Genomic DNA, 17032 nt, shown 5'->3' with positions numbered 1-17032 from the left:
GGTGTTTGTGTGTGCCTCCTGGTCCAAGGATACTGCTTTCCATCACATATGCATATGTAATGGCACACAATCTACTTACATTTTCCCTTTGGGATGATCCAAAATTTGGGGTCCCCTCAACTATGCACTTGTACACTCAGGTCTGAGGCAAACAACTGTTGCCAGGCAAAGGTAACTTCATCTCTAAATCACTCAATGAGTTCATGTGCAATTTGTTAATATGTATGCATATACTGTGTTTTCTGACTTTTGACAAAGGGAAATCAAATTCTTGACAACTCAATCTTCTTCAGATGTTCAGATATTAGCATCATACACCTGCAATTTCATATTGCACTGGCTAGCTATTAACTGTATATTGTACTCAGCTCATATTGGTGGTCATTATGACCCAGGCGGTCTTCTGACCGCCAGGGTAAATGTGGCGGTCCCACCGCCAACAGGCTGGCAGTGCAGGCTGCCACATTATGAGTGTGGTGGGATGGCCTTTGCCAACCTGTCGTATCTCCACTCATACTGCCATGGCAGTATGAAACGCCAGGCTGGAGATGTTCATCTCCTACCTGGTGGTCCACAGAGGACCGCCGGTGGTATTTGGAGCTGGCACCCGCCATAGTTTCCACAGCGGCAGTACTGCCACGAAAACCATGGCAGTAGGGCTACTGGCCTACTGCCATAGACGGCCCCCCCAGCAAGTACCTGACCCCCACCTACTGTTACAGCACAATGCCTACTCACATAGTGCCCCCACCCTCCACCTCCTGTACTCACATAGCACCCCATACTCAAATAGCACCCCAGAACCCTCCCCACATACATGTACACAGATACCCACACACACCATGCATACACCCACTCATCTACACATCCAGACACGCATTCACTCACACTCATCCATACACATAATCACTCACACTCATCCATCCATACATTCACTTACACATACTCACACCAGTTCAGGCACGCATACACACAAATATCCAAACACACATCCTCACATGCATACATACTGACAAGCAGACACGCACTCACTTCAACATTCATAGAAGCATTCACTCACACGCATACACAACACTCACAGTCGCATTCACACATGCACACACACATGCATACACAAACGCAGACACCACACACGCAGGCACGCATACACAACATCCCCACCCTCCCACCCCACTCCCTTGTCGGACGCCTGACTTACTTTGTCTGGTGAAGAAGTCCTTCGGCAGGGAACAGGAAGGAGCGCTGCCACCACCTGAAGCGCCCCGCCAGTAGGACACTGCCAGGCCGCATTAATGGTCTTAATATGGCTGGCGGCGTCCTTCTGGCGGGGCAATGCAGGTGGTAGCAGCACCAGTGCACCACTGCCCTCAAACATGGCTACAAAAGTGTGGCAGAAATCCGGCAGTACCCATTACATGGCGGGTGGAAGATCGCCAGCACTGGAGGTCTTCTGGCACCCGTGGCTTTGGCGGTCTTGCTCAGAGACTATCAAAGTCAAAATGAGGGCCATTGTTTTTTAAATAGCATTTGTTCCTAATTGCAATGCTGTGCCATGCATGGCTATTGTGTCTATTACCTTCTGTTGCATGATGTGGTATATGTGAAAATGTAGCCAAGAATTAGCTCACATGTGCAGTTATTTCAGAAAAGCCCCACATGCATGTATGCTTTCTTTACAAGTGATAATTTTACATGTTTAGATGGCAATAGGCATTTGTCCACTGCATCAGGCTTGGCCATGGGGGAGCTGTGCCCAGGGCATGGGCACCAAGATTCCAAGGACACATCAGGGAGCTGCATGACATAATGCAATGTAACCAGCAGCTCCGCCATCCAACTTGTCTCAACCCCGTTAAAGGATGATAAATAATCCCTTAATGTATCTCTCCTAATTATTTGCACATCATCAACCCCCTACCCTCCCTTTATCTTCTTCACACCTCCTGCCATCACAACACAATCAACCAAACCCCCACAACATACACCAAAGTTTGTTTCCACTCAAGACTCTGTGCTGGTGAATCAGAGTTGAGGCCGGCCCTGTTTGTTGAAAACAACTGTCACTCATTATATCTGATGATATCGAACGACCATAATTTTAGACAAAATGCAGTCATTCCGCTTGATACCACATTGGTGAAACGCACTACAATTTGAGGTTTGTCAAAGGCATTGTAGTTTTTAGTTTGTGTTTCAAACTTCCCTGTGTGCTATCTGTAACACACCTTGTTGATGCAGAAAACAGCAAGCTTTCTAGCTGCGTAGCTTGGCACTGCTTTAGTGCATGTTCAGACCTATGCTCAATTTAGTTTTGGTAATGTTTCATGCCTGCCCTATCACTTTAATACCCCACACTGCATCACATTGCATTTCTGTTTGAAAGGAATAGATTCATGAAAGGCATGGTCCCATGTTACTCAGCGTGTCTGATGACATGATTGTAAACTATTGAGCCCTAGTTCCACTTGACGAGATGTGGATGCCTTGATGTTTATTGTGACTATGACATAAAAGTATACAAAAAGATTTGATTCAAACAGTAATTTTTGTGATGAACATTTAACATTTTAGCAGTTCTTTGTCGATAACAGTGATAGTTTATTTTTTTAACAATCTCCTCCTCCTCCTCCATTGGCTCTTGATTACCTCCATCCCACTGGATATTTGTCCTTACGCAGATATTGTGGAGGATAGCACAGACTAGCATGATCTTGCAGGCCGTAGGGGACCATCTATAGCAATCTGCTCCTGACATGTCCAGGCATCTAAACCTGGACTTTAGTACACTGTGTGCTCTACTATATTGCGGGTCTTTGTTTACCTGATTGTATTTGCATTTTGGATCAGTCTGTGGATGTGCTAATGAATTCATGATCCAAGTCTGCAGACCATATCCCTGGTCAGCTGAAAGTAGAAAAGACATGACATTTGTAAATGATTTTCTGATTCTTTCAGCAACAGTTCTGTACAATACTTTTGTGTGCCAAAATTAACTCATACACATTTCTTACAGAACTTCACATTATGTATTAGATATAAATTTTGACAAAGGTTTTCACATCCCTCCCTGTTCTCTGTGTAATAGCAAATGATGACCATGACCAGATACTTTAGACACTTCTACATCCTGACTTTCGTGCATCTCCTGTATCTTACTGTGAAGGATACTTGTAGAAATTCTTGCCCGCTCCATGTTATATGTACTCACTACATAGTGTTAAGTGACATATTATTGATCAGATTGTTTAGACATTTGTGCATCTGAGGTAGGTAATGACATGGGCAACATGTTCGACACTAACACATACCTATGTCCATGTAAAACCATTGAGGTTGTGGGTAGCCTACATGCCATTGACACTGTTGTTTATTAGTTCACTTCCTTTCACATGTGATTTAGGTGCATACATGTGGTGCAGTTCTGAGATGTACCATGTATTTGTATCCAATTTATTGTCAAGCCTCAGCTATTGTTTTGGACTGAGACATTTTCATGGTGCACTTTGATTGACATATATGTCTTGCAATGTGGGTCATCCTTATGCGGGACACACTCATGTAGTTACTAGTACATGTCTACTGAAATTCTAGACACAATACTTTAGTTTTTTAACAGGTATGTGTACAACTGATTGATTTTGTCAAGGGGTGAACTTATATATATATATATATATATATATATATAAATATATATATATATATATATATATATGCATATATATTTATTATATACACAAGTCAAAACTTTTGGATTTGTCAATGGGTGGGTGACTGCATTAATATACAAGGCAAGGGGGACATGGCTAAGAGCCCAGCATTACAGATGCATTCTGAGTTCACTCCAGCCTGCGCCTGCTGAGTCATACTCTCTTGACATGATCATCTCCATCTAACAACATCCTTGAGGGGTGTCAGCTTGGAGTCTCTTCTGGACTGCCCAGTTTGGCGTCTGATTGCTTTACGTGGGCCTGACATTCTGCTGAGTGTTTTGCTGCAGAGGCACACATGCACCTGAACTGGAGCTTTTCCTGGCGGGCCTCAGTGAGGCTGAACCTGGGGGTCGGAGCCGAAGTTTACTGTGCCGGGCAATGGAGTATGGAGCCCACACAGGCTGATTTTTTTCAGAAATGCAGGATACCTAGCAATGTGGACAGAAGTATTTTGCTTGTGGAGCTCCCCAGGCTTTCACCACAGCTGAATTTGGGGGCGCATGGTGACTTAAAAGTACCGAGTGGCATATTTCAATTGGGATTGCACCAGTGACCAGTTGGATGCTGAAGGGTCCTTGTAAAATGGCATTGTGAACCAGTCTAGAGATGTGGCTTCCCTTTGGATTTGACCCCATCATCAAAATGATCATGTGGTTGCTTTCTCTGCTTATATGGCTTGCCATGGGCAGGATCCCACCACTTGCTGAGAAGCCTTTCTCCTCTCTCTATTCCCCTTTCTGACCACCAGTCAGATCAGCTTACCCCTGTTGGTTTCATCGACATGGGCCGCACTAGACATACCAGGCTAGGTGCACACCCATCCCAGAATGGCACAGATGTTGTGTAGCCCCTGAGACACCTAAGTGAGACAAATTAGACTGTCCCTTGCTTGCCATCAAGACATCCAGAATGCTGGTGGAGGCAAAGATAGGTACTTTTAAAGCCAACTTCAGTCTGCTACATGATAACCACTACAAGCTGACAGACAGGGATTCACAGAGAAGACAACCATCTACGGGCTGCAACCATTGATGTTTGATTACCCTTAAACATTTAAAGAGCTTACAGAATGGGTACACTATTAGGAAGGCAGAGGAGGGGACATAGAGGGCCACTATACATAACATCTGCATGGTGGGCACGCCACAGAGGGTGCGGTGGTCCAACAATGTCAGCTTCCATGAACCATGGTTCAGAGTATTCACCCCAGCCCACCGCCTGTCTACCTTTCTTTTCATTAAGTATGCCCATTATGTCCCTGCTTACAAACCCTGTCTAGGTACCCCTATGTCCAATGGTTGTCAGAGTCCTCCATTTCCTAGACAGAGATGCCAGCATCCACGCTGCATTACAAGTAGGGAACACGTGAGAGGGAGATTTATCATATCAGCTATTCCTAGACTATACATTGACCGTACAATGTCAGCAATCATAGTTTCTTGGAGTTAAATAGAAGCTCAGTGAACTTGCTATTTAGTATTCTTTGCTGTTCCTGTCAAAGGTACAAGCCATTGTGGGCCAGAAGACATATTTTTCTGAGGACTCAGTAGCAGCCTGGGATTGGACCGAGGGTTAGGGGTCCTCCTCTCAACCTGTTAGAACCTCAGAGCCAATTTTACAAAGGGGGTTTACAATGTGCAGTCCCAGGAGGAACTGAATGGTCTAGTCAATATTCAGCAGATCATGGTAGCCATAAAAGACCTAGCTGCACCTCAACGGTATCCCTGTTGAATTTTCTAAGACCTATGCTGCCACTCTGGCCCTAGGCTCCTCCAATTATATGACAAAGCCCTGAAGAAAGGAATATTACTCTCAACCTTACAAAAGGCCTTGTTTATCGTCATATTGAAACTGCATTGGGACCCCCCCTTTCTCCTGCCTCCTACAGACTAATCGCTATTTTAAATTGTAATTGTATTTATATAGGACTTACTACCCCTGAAGAGGTATTGAACTGCTTTTTGGCGAGAAACGCAGTACTCCAGAATCCAAAAGGATTAGTGGTGGATTAGTAAAGGGAATATCAGTACAGTATTGGTATTAGTATAGAGAGGTATGATTTATTTTGAGTGGAGTACAAGAATATTTTAGTTGGATTGAGTAGAATAAAGGAGGTATAGAGGAGGGAAGAATCCAGAAGTGTTAATTGGAATTTCATATTAGCAAAATGAGGTTTGGGATGAGTAAAGGAGAAATGAAGGAGGGTCTTTTGAAAGGGGATTGGGAAGATCAAATTGGTAAAATTGGGTTTGAGATGACTTAAAGGAGATATAAATAAGGTAGACTTTGGTGAGGTTATTTTGGGAGATCACAGTATACTGAGGTTTGGGGTGATCCAGAAGGGGTAGAGGAGGGAAGAGTCTAGGAAGGGTTATTTTAGAGATCATAGTAGTGGAATGGATTTGGGATGAGTCACAGAGTGGAGATAGAGGATGGATTGATAGAGGTATAGGGTGATGGTGAGACAGAGTAAAGCTTTTGAGAAAGTATTTTTTTCCTCTTGTACAGTAGTACTAAATATGGATTTCAAGATTCACAGCAAATACTGAATGCTAGATTCTAACTGCACTTCCCCTCCTGGTTCATCTCGACCAGAGCAGCTCAGTCCTAGGGAGAAGTATGTCCAACAACATCAAGAAATTGTTCTGGGTGATGGGGTGGCCCAACAAGGATATCCATGAGCAGCGGTCCTTGTCATTGATCTTGAAAAAACATTTTAAATGCTAGCTAGGACCTACCTCTTTGAGGTTCTCCGTAGGTCTGATTTTGGACCACTTATGATACAGCTGATTTGACACCTCTATGTAGGGGTTACATTTGTCAAAAAAAGTAAATCTTGCCTGTGTTTCCTATGCCTTAATGACCCCATGACCACCCACCTCCCTACCACTGTTTAGCATAGTCCCTCTTCTATTTCTACCCGTTCTGAAATGAGCTCAAAACGAACGCGCGTCGTAGAGCATTTGACTCGCCTCGCCGAACAGGACACTCCCGGACCAACAATCAGGTATTCGGGACCCCTTCTAACGTTGCTTATACTGCTGGGGGGGATCTTTCATGATTTCATACGCCATACTGAGTCAATCAGCATTTTGCAAACTGACACTCCGTGTTAACTACAACTCGGTCATCGACTTATTCGATTCACATACAAGCAAGCATCTTGCTTTTACTCTCCGAGGGGGTGTTACCCACTTTTTTGCAACGTAGGCATACTCCAGTATAAAATGTGGTGATTCTGCCCGGCTTTCACTTTAAAACCTTTCGGACACGCTGACACCTAATGACTTACATTGGCTCTGACTTATTATCTTTTCAGGGCATTGATAGTACTACCTCGCAATATATATATTAGCGGTCCAATGCGCACTGCCAGCAATCGGGCCATTACGGGGTTTAATTTTTCCCACTCTTAACACCTTAAGCCATTTTTGGAGATCTTAACCCCTCCAACTTTCTCTGACATCGATTCTGTTTACCCAATTAGGTTCACATTTTTGGGCTTATCAGGGCTCTGATATCACCCTACACTCGACCACTGGAATCATCTATTCTTTATTTACTGAACTTACTGTCTTCTTGTGCCTCTGGCCGGACGGGCCCAGGTATGTTTTAGCATGACTTACCTTTGCATTTATTCCTACATTACCCCCTAGCACGTTCCCCCTCTTTTTCAATTTTTTCTGTTTTTCCCCTTTTCTGAACTTAATTCCTTTCCGTCTACCTACCTCATATCCATCTTGCCATTCTCTCTGAGCGTTGTCTCTTGTCAAACCTACTCACGTGGTACTATACTTTATTCTACCAACATAATCACTGTTGCCACTGTTATAACCTTACCTCCTTGTTTTCTATCTTACTAGTATTCGGGTTCACTTCACGATAAGATCACCATATTCGTAGGTATCCAATATAGACGCGTCGCACCGAACTCACTGAACACAGTCTCTGCTTTAACTCGCACTTTTGTTTGGATCCACATAACAGTATCCATTTTTGCCATGCCGCATGACTTTTTTCTCACTTACATCTAATCACACATGCATCTTCTCATTGGTGATTACGGGTTTAATATACATTGTAAAATTCTATTTATTTTATGTCTTCAGACCAACTGTACATATTGGTGTGTTTTTATTACTTCTTCACAGCCTTGATAAAGTCACTTGTGTGACGAAACACGTGTTGGCTGTTTCCTGTAAGACGACACAAACCTACACCTGTGAATAAATACTCTACCTATAACACCAACCCGGAATCATCGCTTTACTCTTCGCCTTTGGATTCATTGTACTTGGGCTCTACTTTCGTCCCATAAACATTGTTGAACTTTTACTTCTCTGTGTGCCTTGGTCTAACTGAATCCAGAAGTGTTAATTGTAATTTCATATTAGCAAAATGAGGTTTGGGATGAGTAAAGGAGAAATGAAGGAGGGTCTTTAGAAAGGGGATTGGGAAGATCAAATTGGTAAAATTGGGTTTGAGTTGACTTAAAGGAGATATAAATAAGGTAGACTTTGGTGAGGTTATTTTGGGAGATCACAGTATACTGAGGTTTGGGGTGATCCAGAAGGGGTAGAGGAGGGAAGAGTCTAGGAAGGGTTATTTTAGAGATCATAGTAGTGGAATGGATTTGGGATGAGTCACAGAGTGGAGATAGAGGATGGATTGATAGAGGTATAGGGTGATGGTGAGACAGAGTAAAGCTTTTGAGAAAGTATTTTTTTCCTCTTGTACAGTAGTACTAAATATGGATTTCAAGATTCACAGCAAAATACTGAATGCTAGATTCTAACTGCACTTCCCCTCCTGGTTCATCTCGACCAGAGCAGCTCAGTCCTAGGGAGAAGTATGTCCAACAACATCAAGAAATTGTTCTGGGTGATGGGGTGGCCCAACAAGGATATCCATGAGCAGCGGTCCTTGTCATTGATCTTGAAAAAACATTTTAAATGCTAGCTAGGACCTACCTCTTTGAGGTTCTCCGTAGGTCTGATTTTGGACCACTTATGATACAGCTGATTTGACACCTCTATGTAGGGGTTACATTTGTCAAAAAAAGTAAATCTTGCCTGTGTTTCCTATGCCTTAATGACCCCATGACTGTGACTCTGTGTGGTGTTGGAATACAATGGGAGAGCACCACGTTTTGTTATCTGGGCATCAATATATATCATGTAGTGGTGGATATAGGGAGGGTAACCATAAGAGAGTGCTGAATTTACAAAAGGGTCAGATGGCCTTTTGGAGGACTCTTACCTTGTCAGTCATGGGACACATTGCAGTGGCCAAGATGATCATGGTCACTCAGCTGTTGCATTATGTCATCAATATACCAGTTGGTTTACCCCAACAATTTTTCAGGGACCTCAATACCTTGCTGACAGTTCAGGTGTGGGATATGGGTCACAATAGGACTAAAGGGGACTGGGCGTCCAACACTTCAAAGCCTATTTCCTAGCAGCCCAATTACAATGGCTATCCCACTGGCTAACGGGAGTGACTCTGTAGGAAACTACAGGGGTAGCCCTACACTACATATGACTGAACTCTATCATCTGGCGCTCCCGAATCTAAACTCCCCTGTACCAAATCCTTAGTGGTGGCTGTTGTACACCAGTGTATTGTCTGTCTCCACTTCCTAATAACACAACAAACCCATATATACTGAGTGTACTGCTGTTAGACCTTCCTCAAAAATCTTTTTTTCTTGACTACAGTGACATGACACACTTAAGGTCAGGCTGGACACCCTGGGTGACTTATTTCAGGCTAGACACCTCAAATCACTATCACTTAAGTGTAAATAGGCAGTTCTCAATTAAACCCAATGCTCATCTTCCTACACTCACACAGTACACAATGGGCACAGGTAGATGATGTGTCAGTTGGCTTTAGTGTTTGAGGTATACTTGGGAGTCTGAAGTCGGGGGAGCATTTTATGAAAAAGAGTAAAACAAAGTACTTGAGTATCCTCATTCTGTTTCCAAGAATGCACAGTTTAAACTGATTTTTTATTCTTTGTTGAGCCTACCTCTCCCCTGCCATGATTAATACAATGTTCTAGGGTGCTTCAGCTTCCTCTCCACGCTATTCATTTTACTCCCTTGAATTTGTATCATATGTTGTGGAGCTGCAGACTGCCATCTAGCTTTTGGGAAGCTGCGGACATGCCATTACTGACAACTTGGAAGGCGTGCACCCTAGGTTAATTTAAAAAACTTGAAAATATCTGAGCAGCCACTCAGTTTCTCAATTTAGGTCTCCTCTTAGCCAAAAGGGCAGTCACTGTATGATGGAAAAGGGCAACACCTCCTTTGCCCGTGTCCTGGCGTACCATCATGTTGTGTTGTAAAGAGGTGGAAAGCCTCCATAAATACTCAGTTCCCAAAGATTGGAGTGGGTTCAGATCACCCTGGGGGATGGGCTTATTGTATTAGACATGTACCTTTGAGTTTTACATGTTGTGGTAGTGACAAATTTGAAATTAGTTTTTCACAGGGCATGGCTTGAGCGCCCATACGATAGGATGTAGCCTTCTCAAGCTACTGGTTCCACAGCCACAGGGACCCCAGAATCCTGAATGAAAAGTGTGACCCTGTCAGAACACCGGGGTCCTCGTAAACTGCCAGCAGAGGGGCTGAACATCATGCTCATTGTAGAGGAGCGACCACATGCCTGATCCTAAGATGGTGCTCGTGGGGTGAAGTGGCAGGCGACGAACTCGGAGGAAGCCGAGAGGAGAGGCGCTACAGACTACCTGACCTGAGGACGGTCACTGAGGGTCCCGCGGCCCTCCCTGTGACCAGCCAGAGGGCGTGCCTGCAGACTAGGAGCACCTCTCCGCCTGACTCCCGTATGGCACCCGCAGCACATGTTACTCCAGGGAGATGGGAGGAGGCTGGGAGCCTGCGAGGGGCTAGGTGCAGTGTCGAAGTTGCCAACCCTGGGGGTCTCTGTGGGGCGCGTGGAGGAGATTTGTCAGAAGCTGGAGGAGGGGAACGCAATGGGCCTGGGACAGGATGAGGGGGACAGGGCCCAGAGGATAGCTGCGGCGCATGCAGACACTGCATCTACTGGAGCAGGTGCCATGGGGGGAACGCGGGAGTGGCACTGTAAATTACTGCTTCCTCCCTCCCCCTTCCCTTCAACAACCAAGAGGCGACTACCCATACTTCATTGAAACTCCCCTGAAAGAGGGCAGAACAAAGTCTCTCCATGTTAAAGGTGCAACGAGTAACACCCTGGTCGCCTGTCCACGACTGGAGAGAGGTGACCAGAAAGCAGACGTCTGTTAGAGGTCCTCATGAACCCCTCGCCGTGAGGCACGAAAGCCGTGCAACCTGAAACAGGAGAAGAGATCATATTAGGGCATAAGATCTATAAAATGATGCAAAATCGGGGCCACAGAGAGTCCCGCCCGGATGGAGGAGGGACGGGTCCAGGCCAGGATGAACTGAATGGCACAGCACACAACTGGGGGCGTACACAGCCACCATTCTACAAGCAATCAAAGACAACAAACTGTCTCTGGAAAACCAAATAGTTGCAGTGGTGAGTGAGGTGGGACTCCTCAGAGAGGGCCAGTGGAAACTATCCGACAGAGTTAAAGACACGGAAGACCAGATCAGCAATGTCATGCCACATGTTGCAGTTCTTACCAAGAAATGTGCAGCTATGGACAAAGAACTGCAATGACTAGCTGGCAAGAAGGAAGATGTAGAGGGCAGGTCCCGTCGCCATAATTTGAGATTGGTTGGAGTGCCAGAGAAGACCAAGGGACCGCATATCGAGCTGTTCTTGAAGGAATGGTTGGACCAGATGGTTCTGCAAGGTAAACTCTTCTGCTTCTTCTCTGTGGAGCGTGCACATAGGATCTCAATGTAACACCTGGGACCGGAAGGACCCCCACGCCCAAACGCCCACCCAATAATAGCAAGGCTCATGAACATTCAGGACAGAAATGTAATCTTGCAAGCAGCTAGGGAACATGGCCCTTGGCCCATAGGCGGTCATCACAATGTGCACATATAGCTGGATTATACAAACCTAGTGCAATCTTAATGTGGTGCAATTGTACCAGTGAAAAAAAGAATGCAACAAGAGGGTCGGACACGAAGGGAAGACCCACTTCTTTACGGACAGACAAGACACCTGGAACTCCTAGACAACCAGGGGCTGGGGAGTGGAGAACAATGCCTCAAAAGGAAAGAGGGGCAGAGGCGAACTGGAGCAGAATACAGCATGAATACGGCATCCTCCCCCACAATAGCACAGATGAAAGTGGCGCGGCTGCAGGTTGTTCAAGAGCTGCATCAACACACCAACTTCCTCAATATCATCAAATGGAAAATCCTGGAAATGGTGGATCAAGGCAGTGACCCAGAACACACAGAAATAGAGACTGAATTTGAGGAGGAGGACAGACCAGTGTTAACACCCATGACAGTGGATCAACTGGGGTGGAGGCCCCCTGATATATAGCAGGGTCAGGGCAGACATAATAGGATCCAAGGGTCATGGGGGGGATAATGTCATTGTCATCCTCAAATGGTAGAGATTATCTAGGGAGCACAGAGCTAAAGTCAATTGCTTGATACATGTGGCGGACAGTTATCCCCCTGCGATGAGAGCATAACTGAGTTAACTGTTAAAGTTGTATTGGGATGTATACATATCATGAATTGGGAAGGTGGTTAGTTCTAAAATCACACCACAGTGAGGTAAGGAGGGGTGAAGGGAGTTTGTTATGAGGGTATGACACTACACTTCACCCGGCATGCACCAGCACACAAGGACCACTCAAGCAGGCAGGCCCATCATCACGTACGGAAGATTTTAATTATCCACCATGGCACAAACAAACTCCTTATTACTGATATTATGGAATGTCAAAGGCCTGCGAAATAGAGGAAAGAGAGGGCTAGTCCAGCAGGCTCTAAATAGGATCAAACCAGATATAGTATACTTACAACATACGCACTTAATGGACAGGCACGCCTAGGCATGGGACACAGTAGATTCAAACTGGCTTGCTCTACACAGTATATATCGGGCTCACATGGGGTCATGATTCTGATAAGGAATCTAGTCCATTTCATATATCATGCACAGGGGAAGCTGGAAACGACTGCTACATAGCGCTTCTGGGTGAAATGGAAAGGGTGAAGATATTACTGGTTAAGGTGTATGCCCCTCCATGGTTACAATTGGGGACACTGAGAAAGCTGTGTGGTGTGGTGGCCGAAACCAGCCCTGATCTGGTCTTGATGGGGTGAGACTTTAATTTGGTAGTGGATACTATTATGGACCAGGGGAGTGAGAAAGTGAGGGGAACTCTACCAGAGGGAAACTAGCCGGTTTCACCCAGGCATTGGGGCTATGCAATGTGTGGAAATCTTTACACCCACAGGATAGAGCGTGCTCTTATTGTTCCAGGGCACATAACATAATTCTAGGATAGATTACTTATTCTCTACAGGAGATGAACAATCTGGATTTCGATCAGTGGAATAGCAGACAAGAGGCATTAGCAATCATTCCCCAATGGTGGCAATAGTTGACACCTAAACTCGGAGACCCAAAGGGCAATTGAGGATGGAAACCTGGCACCTCAATAACAAACAGGAGGTCAAACATCTTGCTACAGAAACCAAACATTAATTTGTAGAAAATCAGAACTCAGTGGATAGCCCAATGATAGTGGGGAGGCATATAATGCAACAATACGAGGTGCCATAATTACCGGGGAAATAGGAGATACGTTGCAAATGCAAGAAATGCTGACTATCTTAAATGAGGAGCTAAAATGTCTAGAAAAGGACTACTTGCGCAGTTAACTCCCTTCACGTAAAGATGCCGTGGATTTAAGTGAGCAGAATACCAGTAGGTAGCAAGAAATGAGATGAAGACAACATATCTAGCAAAGCAGAGCTTATTTACCAAGGGGGAAATAAGACTGGGAAATTGTTGGCTTGGTTGGGCAGCAAGGAAATAGAACATATGTGTAGAGGGGTGTAGGATGCCCAGAGGGTTGGAAAAATTTAATAATCGGGTCAGAGTCAGGATACAGTTGAATACTGATGTTCTTTTTATAATTGTCTTTTAATTTGTCAAGATTTTCAATCAAAACGTTATGACTTGAGCGCTACTTGAGTCTTTTTATTTCTGACAAGGTCTCTATTTCTTCTTCCTCTTCTCTCGTGGTTTCTCTCCTTTCTTCCTTTCTTTTCTTCTTCTTTTCCTGCTTTTAATACATTTCTTTTCTCCTTTTCTTTCTTTTAGGAGTATCCCTCCCAGGCGTGGTGGAGTCGGGTGGAAGCGCGAAGCCCCCCCAAAAAATGAACAACACAAAAGAAGATGGTAAGTATTTCTATTTCTTGTTTCTTAGTTTTGTTGGGTTAGAAGGGTAGTGCGGTGTGGTGGGAAAGAATGCAACTCGATAAGTGCTCCCCGTTGTTTTGGTCAAGAAAAAAAAAGAAATGACTTTTCTCTATGTTTTGGAGTCATTTTAACTTCACAGGGCTCTCTCTAACCAACAATAAAAAGGTTAATAATAAACAAAACTAAATATAATAACTAAAGGCTAAAGTTAGGAGAGACGGACCGTCAATTTGTCCTGTCTCTCTTTTACTGCCTCTCACCACCTGTGCTCCCCTCTCCCACCCAGTAATAGCCCGGGTTTAGTTAAGCAAGCACGTACCTGCCTAAGCCATGTCCACCTGGGGACGTGGCTGGCATAGGAGCAGAGATTCCTCTCTGTCGACGGTGTCTCGTGTCGTCGCAATGCCTCCTGTACCTTTGGGTCTCGGCTAATCGCTCCGGTCTCGCCAGGCGGTTCTCCATCTTGGACCTCCTCGGGCGAGACTTCTCTCTCGGCCTTCCGACGCCAGTCTTCCTCTCCTCCGTCTTCCAATGCCACGCGCATCTTGAGTCCGTCCTTCCTTTCTTTTTCTGTAACACGGACATCTGGGTTAAGAACTGGCATTCCTGTTTTTCTGCTGTTGGCGGTGACCCTGGGGCATGGTATCGCAGGTCTTGGGGCATCATTGAGGAACAGGGTCTCCGTGACCCTGTTACAATGTGACAATTAGGGAAGTGAGGACAGCAGCAGGAGACTTAGTAAAAGATAGTAGAAGCATTGCAGAGGCATATGCAGACTACCTGGAGGCGTTTTATAGATCCCAGTTAGGGTTCACCCACCTAGCAGTGTTGGATTTCATAAAAGACTGTCCTGTGAGGAGGTTGGAGAGACAAAAAGCAATGGAATTGGACTCAGAGATGACAGTGAAGGAGATAGCCTCCACACTGGGACAATTGCAGTCAGGGCTCCCACTTGAGTTTTTTAAGGCATTACAACACAACCCTGCTTCATGCAGCATATCAACAGGCGTTTCAGGAAAGGCAGTTATTGAAGGACATGCATAATGCAATGATCATATTGATTCCAAAACCAGGTAAGCCTCTGGACAAATGGGACTCTTACAGACCCGTATTGTTGCTAAATGTCGACATTAAGACACTGGAACAAAGTGTAGACTATATAATAATATATAATAATTTAGCTATGACTGTAGACTCACCGACGGGAAGAGCTATTGCATCGTTAGGAGGAAACAAGGCCTTCCACTCAGTAGAATTGCCATACCGCTTTGGGGTATTGGCCAAAATGGGCTTCTTTCCTAAATGTATTCAATGGGTCAAAGTCAACAGACATTTGTCATAGAGGCACTAGGTAGGGGTGCCCACTCTCCCTGATGTTAGTTGCGCTTGCCATTGAGGCAGTGGCAGCCTGGGTGCGAGTGAACCCACTGGTTGGGAATGGCCTGGTAGAGGGAACGAGGAGGAACATATCTCCCTATATGCAGATGACATCTTGTGATATCTGTCTAACATGCCCCAATCCACAGCCAGGCTAGAAGCAATATTTAGAATATTTGGGGAACATTCTGGCTTTGCCATAAACTGGTATAAATCGCTGCTGTTCCCGCTGGGAATGGGGGCATGGCACTGCTACCCAAGACTCCCATTGAGGGTGGAGAAGCTGCAGTTTAAGTACTTAGGCATGTGGATCACACAGGACCCAGCCATGTTTTACAAAGCTAAGCTCGAACCCCAAATAAAAAGATTAGAACAGGAGGTGGGACACTGGCAGAACATCCCACTCTTGCTATTAGGTAAAGCTGCAGTGTTTAAAATGGCAGCGTTACCACGCCTTCTGTGTATCCTACAAAATAGCCCATTTCTTTAGTAAGGTGGACTCCCGGCTTGGCACCCTACTCTGGGCAGGGGGACCATCCAGAATCGCAATGAGAGTGCTACAAAGATTCAAATACAAGGCAGGCATAGACCTGTTGAACATTAAAATGTGCTATGTGGCGGCATATAGGCCCTCATTTCAACCCTGGCGGTCGGTGATAAAGTGGCAGTAATACCGCCAACAGGCTGGTGGTAAATTCCGCCAAATTATGACCATGGTGGAAAGAGCTCAGATGGAGAGCCACTTTAACACACCGACCGCCAGGGCAGAAACAACAGGCACCACAGCGGTAGCCGTCTACAGCCAGGCGGAAGTCATTGTTCCGCCCACTGTATTATGACAATCCAATCTGCCACAGCAGTACCAACGATATCAAAAGCCTGGCGGAAACACTACACAGAAGGGTGGACTTACCATTGGATACTCAGAAGAACCACACCACCATGGAGCCCGAGCTGCAGATTTTTCTGATGATCTTCTACATCCTGCTCCACCACAAACACCCACGACAGTGAAGACGACCACAGTGAGTACAGCCGCCTAGCACAGAGCAGATGGAGGAGGAAAAAGAGAGTGACACACACATGCAACACACACACCTCACCCCATACACACAATCAGATGCAGTAAGAAAACATATGTACCCTGTACCCCTCAGGAATAATGCAAGGACAACACGAATAGATGAAAGTGAGTGTAATAATATAAATATAGTAAACATACGTACATCCAATCTAAAAGCATATACATATATTCAATTCAAGGGACACCGCCCAGTCCTCAATGTGCGTGGGCCACAGGGCCACATGACAAAGTCCTAGGCCCCACTTGTCTCCTGCAACAACACAGAGAGAACACTGCAGGCACCTCAGGGAGACAGGGAACGGGGGTGAACCTCAGCCGGCAGATGGAACAACACCAATGGTTCTGGAGGGGAAAACATGCCCTGAGCTTGGACCTGGGGAGTGCAAGGCCACAGTCTCTCAAGTGGGTGACTTGCCCACATGCTCTGGAGAGGGCAACATGCCCTGTGCCTGGTCCTGGGGAGTGCAAGGCCACAGAC

This window comes from Pleurodeles waltl, chromosome 3_1, assembly GCF_031143425.1.
Source record: "Pleurodeles waltl isolate 20211129_DDA chromosome 3_1, aPleWal1.hap1.20221129, whole genome shotgun sequence".
Lineage (NCBI taxonomy): Eukaryota > Metazoa > Chordata > Amphibia > Caudata > Salamandridae > Pleurodeles > Pleurodeles waltl.
This window is presented reverse-complemented; position numbering follows the sequence as displayed.